The sequence below is a fragment of the Lissotriton helveticus genome, chromosome 8, assembly GCF_964261635.1.
Source record: "Lissotriton helveticus chromosome 8, aLisHel1.1, whole genome shotgun sequence".
NCBI lineage: Eukaryota > Metazoa > Chordata > Amphibia > Caudata > Salamandridae > Lissotriton > Lissotriton helveticus.
In genome coordinates, this window is record NC_136069.1 from 1626032051 (window position 1) to 1626045007 (window position 12957).

Genomic DNA, 12957 nt, shown 5'->3' on the forward strand with positions numbered 1-12957 from the left:
GGATTTGCACGAAACTTGGCAAAATTGTAGGGACTGGTAGCCCGATGTGCCTTTCCTAGGTCTCAATATATGTGCTCCAGTGGATTTTGAGAAATTAACGTTCAAAAAAAGATATATATCTGTAACAGCGGACCGGGCAGCGCTCCGGTTCGCGGACTTTTCGCGTTACGGAGCTTTGTGAAGCGAAGCTGATTGGTTCTCCGGCGTCTGTAAACATTCCAAACAGTCCGTAGCGGCCGCCATCTTGTCTCTCGGTAGGATCGAGAGACAAGAGGAGGCCAAAGCGAAGGGGCAAATGACCATAAGGGGGCATAGTAGATCCTCCCTGACCCTCTTGGTTTGATGTGGAGGTTTTAAAAGGGCCCCGCGGGGCAAAAAAAAAAAAAATAATAATAATCGAACGGCTGAATGGATTTGCACGAAACTTGGCAAAATTGTAGGGACTGGTAGCCCGATGTGCCTTTGCTAGGTCTCAATATATGTGCTCCAGTGGATTTTGAGAAATTAACGTTCAAAAAAAGATATATATCTGTAACAGCGCTCCGCGTACTTTTCGCGTAACGGAGCTTTGCGAAGCTGATTGGTTCTCCGGCGTCTGTAAACATTGCAAACAGTCCGTAGCGGCCGCCATCTTGTCTCTCGGTAGGATCGAGAGACAAGAGGAGGCCAAAGCGAAGGGGCAAATGACCATAAGGGGGCATAGTAGATCCTCCCTGACCTCTTAGGTTTGATGTACCATTTTGCCAAGTTTGGTGTAATTCCGTTCAGCCATTCAGGCTGTAGACGTATGTAAATGTCCTATGGAAAATTGCATGGGGAAAACACATTTGAAAGTGTTGAAATTTAGAACCAATTAAAATGTTACTTTGGTTTTGTATTTGTGTGTGATGAAAGTTAATTGGTTATGTATATATCTAAAATGAGAGGAAACCACAGCCATTTTGTGATACTACTGTCTGAGGTACATTTGTGAGGAATTTTTGGTGCTCAATTTCTGGTGTTTGGTTTACACAGTACTAACACTTCTCCTACTTTTAAAAAGGTGAGTTGTTAATTTGTAAGGGGAACTATGTTGTACACTTTAAGATAATTTGAAAAATGTTTTCTGTTATTTATTTACAGTCCTTCTGTTATACTAAATACTTGATAAAGTTAGTTTTATATTATGTATTACTAAAAACGATAAATGAAAGTGATTATTTTTTTCTGCAATTTACAGCAAGCAATTTCAAAATAAAATGGCTCACAATGAAGAGACCGTGGCAATTTCTTTTGAATTATCCACTACATTTATTGAAATTGACAGCACCAATAATGAAATATTCTCACAAGGAGGAGATGACTTGAATGATTTTTTTGATCAATCTCTTGATGGCGAATTTATCGAATGTTTGGAGACCATAGAGTTACAAGAATCATCATTGCAGACTTTTCATGAGGAGATTCCAGATGAGATGATTGAAGAGGAAATTCCTGATGAGGACATGTTACTAGTTCTTTCAAATTTTGAAAATTCAGAAGAATAAATTTATATTTAGAAATACAAAAATTGTTTGAGACATTATTCATTTTTAATTTATGAGGTTGTAGCGAAGTGATTGTAGTATAAAATGAGACTTATAGTATAGAGTGAAACATTTTTATGTTACATGGTAAGTTTACTCATATTTACTTCCCTTCTTCCACTATATTATCTCCAATGTGTATTTGACATCTCTTCTTCATCTCCGGCCTCCTTTCTCTCACTGTCTGTCTCTGATGCATCTTATCGCTGCCATTTTGTGTAATTACAGAAGAGAGTAAAATAAAATAGTTCGGAACGTGAAAAGGGGGCAAAGTAGAGTACCCCTCACCCCCTAGGCCTTCTCAGGCGGTCCCAAAAGGATCAGTTTCTGCTTTCCTGAGAGATTATGGTATGAGTTCCATATACCACAATAACTTGCATTACAACATGCAAGATATCTATCTCCTATTACCAACTTTTGGAGATATTCGCGCTAAGCGCGAATATCTCCAAAAACTAACACCTGCCCTGAGCAGTTCTTAGCCATGTTATCCAATGGGAGGTGGATAACATGGCTAAGAGCATTAGCTCGGTAATGCATGAATATCGCTGACTTTTTAGCGATATTCATGCATTGCGGCCGTTTTTTATCGCATTTGCGATAAACCTTGATAATAGCAAGGTTTATCTTCGATAATTTCTGACGATGCTTAGCGGTAAAAAAATTCGTTGCTAAGCATCGTTAGCGATAAATATCGCTTAACTTTGGCAATATGCACCAACGTCTGTTAACGTTCGATTCGAAGGAAATGAGGAAGTGTTGAAAAACATTGTCTGCGCCATCTTGCCTTTTTTGAAATGCCACACTTTTGTTGTGCACGGCAGCCATTTTAGATGCCTTGACCAGACCCACTCTCTGCACGCTGTCGATTCGTAGCATGGCTCCCCACCCTCGCAAGCATCTTCCCCAGGCACTGCTCACCCCCGCTCTCTGTCTTATGCATGGGCAATAAACCTCCCCCATCTGCGCTGCTCTTCCCTGAGAATCACACTCTGTGCCCGCCCGACACCTCCCTTTCGCCCTATTCACTACCGCACCCTCTGACACTCCTCTTCTTCTGTGTCTGATTGTCCAGGCCGGTCCTAGGCTATCAGCTAGCCCTGCAGATGTAGTTTATGGCCCCAGCTGTAAAGAATCACCCCTCTTCAAAGGAGTTATAGTAGATCAAGGCCCACACCCGATGAGATCCGTCACACCACACGTGTTCATACTATCTGAAAACCATCCTGTATTGTGATTGGGGAGGGGACCGAGCCTGAAGCGGAAGATTCCAGGGATGCCTCTTTGTACATCAAAGTTTTTACAATTATGTGTCACATGAAAAATATATAGCACTCCAACAAAGTAGTAGGAATATAAAACTTTAATAACTTATAAATATATACAACAAAACAAAAACAGTAAAAACATTTAAACAACGAAGAGACCGTGGCAATTTCTTTTGAATTATCCACTACATTTATTGAAATTGACAGCACCAATAATGAAATATTCTCACAAGGAGGAGATGACTTGAATGATTTTTTTGATCAATGTCTTGATGGCGAATTTATCGAATGTTTGGAGACCTTAGAGTTACAAAAATCATCATTGCAGACTTTTCATGAGGAAATTCCTGATGAGATGATTGAAGAGGAAATTCCTGATGAGGACATGTTACTAGTTCTTTCAAATTATGAAAATTCAGAAGATGTTGCCTGGGGGTGGGTTGTCAGTAGCGGTCTGTTGTGCGAATAGTTCCAAGGCAGCAGAACGCGCTGAAATCTGGATGTCACGAAGGTGATGTCTAGTAAGTTGCCGCCCAGCAAATAACGGCGTGGGGCGCCGCGGGGGGTGGGGGGGGAGGCAGTCCAAAGTTCCGTTAAAAGGGCAAAGGAAAGGATCGGTGGTTTGAACCATCAGTCAAAAAGGGGAGGGGGTGCAACAATTTTTCCTACCGGGTCACACTGTGCTTTCACCGGAACTGAGGTCTGCAGGATTCTAGTCATTCAAACTGAGGCTGGCGCCAGCATGGGAGCACCGATGTCCCGCGGCTACAGTTTCGTCACTCCACGGGCGATCATGGCAGTCATTCCCCATCGGGGGTGTCTGCGGGGGTCGGGGACTCCCACGGCTCCTCTAGAATCTTCAAGGTCGTGAAGGACTACGGTGGTGGAGTCAACCAGTGACCGGGCCATTTCTTTATGCTGGGCCCGCTCTTGCCAGGTCGACCGCCATTTTGAGAGTTTGGTAGCTACTGGAGATCGCGGGGTCAAATGAGCGGACGGGCTCCACCCTGCCGGGCGAGACGTTGCAGCATCGCCACAGTGGAAGAACCCTTTTCCGGGCGCCTGGAGCGCTGAGGGTGCAGGTGGGAAGCCTCCACCTGGGGAGGCGGGAGAGGCCTGTTCGCACCGTCTCTCCCTCCCAGTGCACCCCACGGCGTCTCGCTTGAGATTTGTTATGGCCGGACCAGGCGATGAGGATGAGAGGGGGGGGGTCGGAGGCATGTGCAAGACATCCCCCCCCCAGGGTTGTTGCAGCAATTATTCAAGAAAGAAGAAATGTCCCGTCCGTCTTTGGGCCGGATCTCCGGTGGATGGCGGCCGGACGCCCTTTGCTCTGGCCCCATGAACGGGTTCCTTGGCTCATCGGCTGCAGCCGGATCCCGTCGGCCCCAGCCCCCGGCCGTTGGTGGCCGGACCGGGAGAGAGTGTGGAGGGACAACCTGCAACTCTCAAGGGCCACCGCGGCCGGACTGGGAGAGAGAGGGGAGGGTCGAGGACACGGACATTCCCCCCCCTAAAACTCTCCAGTGTTGTCAATCCCCCTGGCCGGGTCCCGCTGGCCTCGGCCTCTCCTCCGGCTACACCCTACGTGATGATCTCCTGGCCGAGGCGTGGCAGCAGGACCCGCCTTATATGTGTTGCTTCCGGCTGGGCGTAGCCGAAAACCTGTTGCCCTTTGGAAGTTTCTAGAATGGGGCGGATGTCTGCTGACTTCTATCTTTCCCAGTTTGCCGTTATTTGGCCGTGGCAGGCGGTGGGACAGACACGTTTTGGGGCAGTGAGGGGCGATGTTTTCAGGTTTCTTATTACGGGATTACTTCTAACGTTTCTTGTTTCTAGGACAATAATAGGTTTTATCATTACGTATTGTTATCGTTTCTTTGTTTGTTGTTTAATAAAAAGTTCATCAGTGGGCTACTGATTTTCGTTTTCCTATTCTTTTCTTTCCAGGTTGTTTCATGCTAAAGTTTCTGTTAACAGGATACAGTGATCACTTCGTTATTATTGCATATGTCCTTTTCACTAGGGGTGCTCTCTTGTTGGGCCAGATGACCTATCTCTAGTAAATGGTCCGGGTGAAACAGGTGCATCAATCAGTGGGGAGTAGATAGGCATGACAGATTACAATGGGGGAGAAAGGTCCGCATTACGTACCCTTTCACTACTTGCAAAGATTTTCCTACGTTTATTTGCAAACAGGGAATACCTCCAAAAAGAACTAATTCCCAAACAGTCAATGTTCGGACAATCAATCAATCAATGAGGAATGAAATAGGTACGACGTGTTAAAGGCTTGCGTTACCTACCCTTCACTATCTGCAAAGGGAGAGAGAATATTCCTATTCTTCCTCGTTTGCAGGCAGAGAAGATCCTTAAGAGAACCAACTTCGAACAATTCAATGCTCGATTCAAACAATCAACAAGGGGTACTGTGAACACAAATGAACGCCGCTTATGTACATACACATTGCTATTTTGAACAGGTTGTTCCTAATGTTTCTATTTTAGCGAGGTCAAAAAGAGATCCCATTAGTGGCCTACTGATTTTGCTCGATTCCTTTTGTTTTTTTACACGATTTTTCGCTATCTGCAAAGACTAAACAGAGTATTGCGACTCTGTGCTTGTTTGTAAATAGAGAATGAACCAAAGAGAACAATCAATCAAATGGAGAGAGAAGCAGGCACGACGGATTACAACGGGGGCAAAGGCCTGCGTTAACTACCCTTCACTATCTGCAAAGAGAGAGTACTCCTAATAGAAATGAGGGGTGGGGGGCAGCATTCAAAGCAGATCAGTGTGCATAAACACGAAAATGTTTTTACTTACCACGTACTTGACATTCGACAGCTTATGATATTTGCTATTAAAAAACCATTGAAATTCACTGAAAAAACCATAGGTTATAGACCATATATAGTTAGGAATTAGCATTTACAAAACCTTGAAAATTCACTGAAAAAACCATAGGTTATAGACCATATATAGTTAGGAATTAGCATTTACAAAACCTTGAAAATTCACTGAAAAAACCATAGGTTATAGACCATATATCGTTAGGAATTAGCATTTAAAAAACCTTATTTTACTCACACAAAACCATTGAAATTCCATATATAGTTAGTTGCACTAACTATATATCGCGCACCCGCAATCCACTGCTGATGATGTCACATATTACATCATTCATGACATGGTCAGTGACATCACTGATGACATCACTGATGACATCTCAAATGACATCACTGATGACATCTCATTTGACATCAATGACCACATCACTGATGATATCATTCATGTGACAATACAATGCATCTCCTCACATTTTAATATAACCTCTGTTTCACCCAGTGTTTAATACAGAATATAATTTTTGAAACCATTGACACACCAATACTAGTTACTACATACGCACTCACTGATTCCTACGTCTACACACACCTTCACTCATTCACCCATACAATCATTCATACATACAATCACTCATCTTTACAACACTATCATATGCACTCATACACCTATACAGACACTCACAGTCTGCCACTCATCCATGGAGTTACTCACACACCTAGTCAGTTCTGTAAAGTATCAATGACACTTGCATTTTCTTGTCTATACAGTTAAACATAGAGCACCTTACATTTTCAAACATATACTAACACATACTTACCTTGTTATACAATCATTGATACAAGTACACATTGATCTGCACAGAGTCACACACCTCCCAGCCAGCCACACACACACTCAGTCTCCCATACAAATACTTGGACAATCAATCAGTAACCCATATAGTTAATCATATAGCTACTGATCAACACATGCAGCAGTTTACAGAACAACAGACATAATGATGCACAAATTAAGACACTTTAGTCACTAACCCATGCACTCAGTGAGACACATTTAATCACTCACTCATACAGTCAGTCATGCACCTACTAAATCCTTTGTCCAGACACTTATACTTCCACTCATTCTTCAATATGTAAGACACATTTTAACTTTACAGAAAAATACAGTCACTGGATGTTGTCATCAGTGATGTCATCAGTGATGTCATTTGAGATGTCATCAGTGATGTCATCAGTGATGTCACTGACCATGTCATGAATGATGTAATATGTGACATCATCAGCAGTGGATTGCGGGTGCGCGATATATAGTTAGTGCAACTAACTATATATGGAATTTCAATGGTTTTGTGTGAGTAAAATAAGGTTTTTTAAATGCTAATTCCTAACGATATATGGTCTATAACCTATGGTTTTTTCAGTGAATTTTCAAGGTTTTGTAAATGCTAATTCCTAACTATATATGGTCTATAACCTATGTTTTTTTCAGTGAATATATATATATATATATTTCGCAAAGTGCCTTTGCGCAATGAGAGGGCACTCGCCATTATCCCACCAAACGTTTTTTAATCTGCAGGCTACTTCTCACATCTCAACATTTTCATGTAAGCCAACGCGTTTCAAGACTCTCTGTTTCTTCTTCCAGGGCTGCCACATAACACCACTAAAAACGAACATTGTGGTATTTGATTATTTTATTAATTATCATGCCACCCCCAGTGGGCGTATGCTTCGTTCAGGTATTCAGGGACATGAAGTTCAATGCCCGACATAGTACAGACTTTGGTAAGTTCAATAGTGCAATGTACATTTAGGCTTTATTGTACCTTAGTAGGCAGCTGGTGTGCGTGCGGCCTTATTAAAGCAGGGGCCGCTGTGCATATGGTCCTGAGGAGTTCGGGACCTACCGCCTCTGCAACCAGCTTTGGAATCCTGAAAGCTGAAGATGGTGCTCCTCTCCGTGGTAAAACCACTGTGTAAGTTCATATTTCCCAAAGTGCCTTTGCGCAATGAGAGGGAACTCTACATTGTCCCACCAAACGTTTTTTTTTCTGCAGGCTGCTTCTCACATCCCAACATTTTTATGTAAGCCATTGCATTTCAAGACTCTCTGTCTATTCTTCCAGGGCTGCCACATAACACCACTTAAAACGAGCATTGTGGTATTTGATTATTTTATTCAATATCATGCCGCCCGAGTGGGCGTATGCTTCGTGCAGCTATTTTGGGACATGAAGTTCAATGCCCGACATAATATAGACTTTGATAAGTTCAATAGAACAATGTACATTGAGGCTTTTATTGTACCTTAGTTGGTGGCGGGTGTGGGTGCAGCCTCGTTAAAGCAGGGAACGATGTGCATATGGTCCTGAAGAGTTCGGGACCTACCGCCTCTGCAACCGGCTTTGCAATCCTGATCGGTTAAAGATGGTGCTCCTCTCTGCGGTGTATTCAGGGCCGTTATAGTTAGCTGGTCATTTCACTCATACAAAACGATAGAAATTCCCCTGTTATAGTTAGTTGAGGTAACTAAAACTTGCGCCCCACAATGCACTGCTGATGACGTCACATATTACATCATTCATGACATGGTCAGTGACATCACTGATGACATCTCAAATAAAATCACTGATGACATCCCCGATGACATCATCCAGTGACTGTGTGTTTCTATCAAATGTAAATATGTTTTAGCTGTACTTAAGACCTAAGACAGACTTAAGACAGACTTAAGAAAGACTTAAGACGAAATCCTAACTTAAGTCTGTCTTAAGTCTGTCTTAAGTCTGTCTTAAGTCTGTCTTAAGTTTGTCTTAAGACAAACTTAAGACAAAATCCTAACTTCTGTGAATACCAAAAGTAGTAAGCTCATTCTGTGAATGCCAAACATAGTAAGTGCATTCTGTGAATACCAAAATAGTAGTAAGTTTAGGATTGAGTCTTAAGTTCATTCTGTGAATCGGGCCCTATGTTTTTTGTGAATTTCAAAGGTTTTTTAAATGCTAATTCCTAACTATAACGTCTGTAAAACCTATGGTTTTCTCAGGGAATTTCAAAGGTTTTTTTAAATCTTAATTTCATATTTTATTATTTATAAAACCTATATTTTTTTAATCGTTTCAAATATTTTGCAACTGTATTATCCCTTTTTTAACTTAAAAATTATGTCATATTTTATATCTTCCCCCCAAAAATATGTATATCACTTTTTGTTTTTTTAGGGAAAACGAAAGTCCGGTATCGGTAGTCTACCAAGCTCCATCAGCACGTGAATCCTATCCACCATATTGAAATAATGCACATTTGGAATCCAAAGCATTCGTGACATTGTGTAACAACATATAAGGACGAGGTCGCGCCACCTACTAGTTTGGTATGCGATTGATATGCAGTACCAAGCCGCGCATAACGTCATGTACGTTTGGGATCACGCCTGATGCAAGTTGCGTATGCGACGTGTGCACACTGCCAGGCCCTGTCTTACATCATAGATGTATGGTTTTGCTCCGGGTACGCCATTCCCTAATTTTTTTTAATGTCTTAAGAGTATATGTAAATAACTTTAAAGTGTATATGACAGCAAGCGATAATCTAAAATATTTAAAACATTTATATGTTTCTAACTGTAATAAACATATTATAGTAAATACATTGTCTCTAAATTGCATCGGGTGCAGTCTCCTTCCGCACTGAGTGCGCAATAACCATGTGACCTTAAAAAAAAGCTTTTGATTAGTTCATAACATTTCCCTTTGTAGCAGTTGAAGGACACCACCCATTTTAGTCATTCTCTCTACAGCATTTCATGAGACACACCTCTTCTGCTTAGAGAGCTTTTCTGAAACTTTTTGCTACGTACACATATCTTGCACTACACACAACATTCAACGGCCATCTTCATCAATATTCATCGTCTGTAAAGTAGCCTTCCACCTATGATAGCCATACACCTAAAAGTTACATAACCAACATTTTCCCCACTACCAGAGGTAACATAGTAACATACACTGCCCACAACACAATGTAATGTAATACGGCCCAGGGGCAGTATTATGCACAGATAATGAACACACAGATAGATAGTGGAAGTGGGTATGGGCACGTGCGCTCAACATCTTTTTATTATCAGGGTCACAAATCCAGTGACATCTGTGGTGGATGCGTGTGGAGTCAGTGTAAACCAGCCCTCAGGAAAAAGTTGCTGCTATCATCAACTACAACAGTAATCATTGGATCACACACAGACGTTCAATAATAAAAGAATCAATAGTCTGTACTGCAGTAAGGTAGGGACAGTAGATGTGAAGTAATACAGAAAAATATTCTATTGTAAAAGAAACACAACTTGTGGTATACTGACTCACAATTAATAGATCTGAAATAATACACAAAATGATTGTATCATAAAGGGTCCATTAGATCCAGTGCACTCAGATAGACACATCAAAATCATTCAGCATGTCAACAACCAGCGATGATGTGTGCTGTAGACGGGCAGGCCGTACTAGGAGTAATATTTGTTGCGATCAACAGAACATCATCTGCAATAGCAACTCAATCTAAATTGTGAACACTGGTGTCTACAGTGTAGGCCAGAGAGTGCGGTCAGCAAGGGCCCACAGCAACCTAAGGTGGAATTCAGCTACACAGTTTGTCATATGCAAAGCAACAAAAAGAGTATCTTGAGCCTTTAATAATACTTATGCATGGTGTAGACAGACTGCACTGGGGCAATGTATTTTCCTACAGAACTGCATCATCTACAAGACCAACTCAATCTGAATTGTGAGCACTGCTATCTGCAGTGTTAATTTTAGACAGTACTCACACAGACATTCATGAATACTTTCTCTCATTTCCTCTTCACAAAAGACATCATAAATTGCAGAAAAATCTGCAATAAATAAAACAAAACAATTCAAATACCATTTCTGCTGTCTACAGTGTAGACTATTCAGTGTTCCTTTGCACTTGCAAATTAAATTTGGTCATTGTAGTAAACCCATAAGTCATTTCAAAAAATGTCTTCAAGCAAGTATACTAAAAGCATAATATGTACATTCCAATAGACGTTGTAGTTACTTGACTACTATATTCTATAATTAAACAATCAGCACTCGATCTGAATTGTGAACACTTCTTTCTGCATTGTGCACCAGACTCACTATTCATTAACGCCTGACAGCCATGTACCGTTCAATTCGAAAGCATGGACTTGGTTGCAGCAGATCAGAGGGGATACACAGAAATAATAACAAAAATCAACTTCTGACATCCTCAATCATACAATCAAGACACCGTTTCACTGTTCAGACCTGCTGTACCACAGTGTACTCCACCGACTGGTGTAAACCAAACACAATAAGGTGAGGAGTTGACCTAACTGCTAGGGCGCTCGACCTCGGACCTGGGGATCTGGGTTCGAGTCTCGGTAACGACGCCAAAAAACCTCCTGTGATTCTGGGCAAATCACTTAATCTCCTCGTGCCTAAAATGAATGTGTGTCCGTCCTCATGTAACGTAACTGGTGCTATGTAAAGCGCTCTGATACCTGATTCGGTTCGGGTCTAGTTTGCGCTATATAAAACTCTGCAAAAACAAAAAAGAAAATGTGCAACAGTTAGCTACGGAAGCACCGAGTCTGATGCACCTCAACGGAGGGATTTCTATGAAAACCAAGCATGAAGTAATATCGGACATCTTCCATTGTGGAATCAAGACACCGCTCCACTGTTGGGACCTAGAGTTGCTTGCACCTGGTTGAAGGGAGTACCTTCATCTCCACTCTCAGATGAAGTTCTAATATCATCCATTGTGGGATCAAGACAACTTTCCACTGTTGGGACCTAGAGTTTGATGCACCTCATCAGAGGGGGTACACAGAAATCATCACAAACTTTAACTCTGACATCCTCAATCATAGAATCAAGACCCTGTTTCACTGTTCGGACAGGCTGTACCACGGTCTATTCCAGCGACAGTAGTCAAGCAAGCCCAATAATCATGTGCAGCAGTTAACTACAGAAGCACAAAGTGTGATGCACCTCAACAGAGACAGTTCTGTGAAAACCCAGCAAAAGGTTGTATCGGACATCGTCCATTCTAGGATCAAGACACCGTTCCACTGTTGAGACCTAGAGTTGGTTGCACCTGGTCGAAGGGAGTACCTTAATTTCTTCATTTCCACTCTGAGATGCAGTTCTAACATCCTCCATTGTGGGATCAAGACACCTTTCCACTGTTGGGACCTACAGTTCGTTGCGCCTGAGCAGAGAGGGTACACAAAAATCATCACGCACTTTAACTTCTGACATCCTTAATCATAAAGTCAAGACCCCGTTTCATTGTTCGGACCTGCTGTACCACGGTGTACTCCACCGACTGGTTTCAACAAAGCACAATAATCATGTGCAATAGTTAGCTAAGGAAGGACCGAGTCTGATGCACCTCAACGGAGGGAGTTCTATGAAAACCAAGCAACAAGTAATATTGGACATCTTCCATTCTGGGATCAAGATACCGTTCCACTATTGGGACCTAGATCTGGTTGCACTTGGTCAAAGGTGGTACACAGAAATAAACACAGACTCTAACTTCTGACATCCTCAATCATAGAATCAAGACCCCGTTTCAGTGTTTGGACCTACTGTACCACAATGTAGTCCAGCGACTACACTCAACCAAGCCCAATAATCCTGTACAGCAGTTAGCTACGGAAGCACAGAGTGTTATGCACCTCAACAGAGAGAGTACTATGAAAACCAAACAACATGTAATATCGGACATTTTCCATTGTGAGATCAAGACACCGTTCCACTGTTGGAACCTAGAGTTGCTTGCACCTGGTCAGAGGGGGTACACGGAAATTATCACAGACTTTAACTTCTGACATCCTCAATCATAGAATCAAGACCCCGTTTCACTATTCGTACCTGCTGTACCGCATTGCAATTTCAACTTCATGCATAGCAATGGCTCCATAATTTTCCAATATTGGTCGTCCAAGAAGATCGTGATTACATGGACCACTAATTTCACTATTTTGAGAACTTTCATTACTAATTTCAGCTGTAATTGTCTTTTCCTGTTCAACTTCATCACACAAAATTTTTAAATATATAGCAAAAATTGTACATGAAACGTTACCTTTACATGTATTACAAGAATCTTCGTAACAATCAAAGTCTCCAAATAATTCACTTTGACTACACAATGGCTTAAACAGCAGCAGAAGTGCTAAATAGTAAAATTATTGCTTATCTAACTTT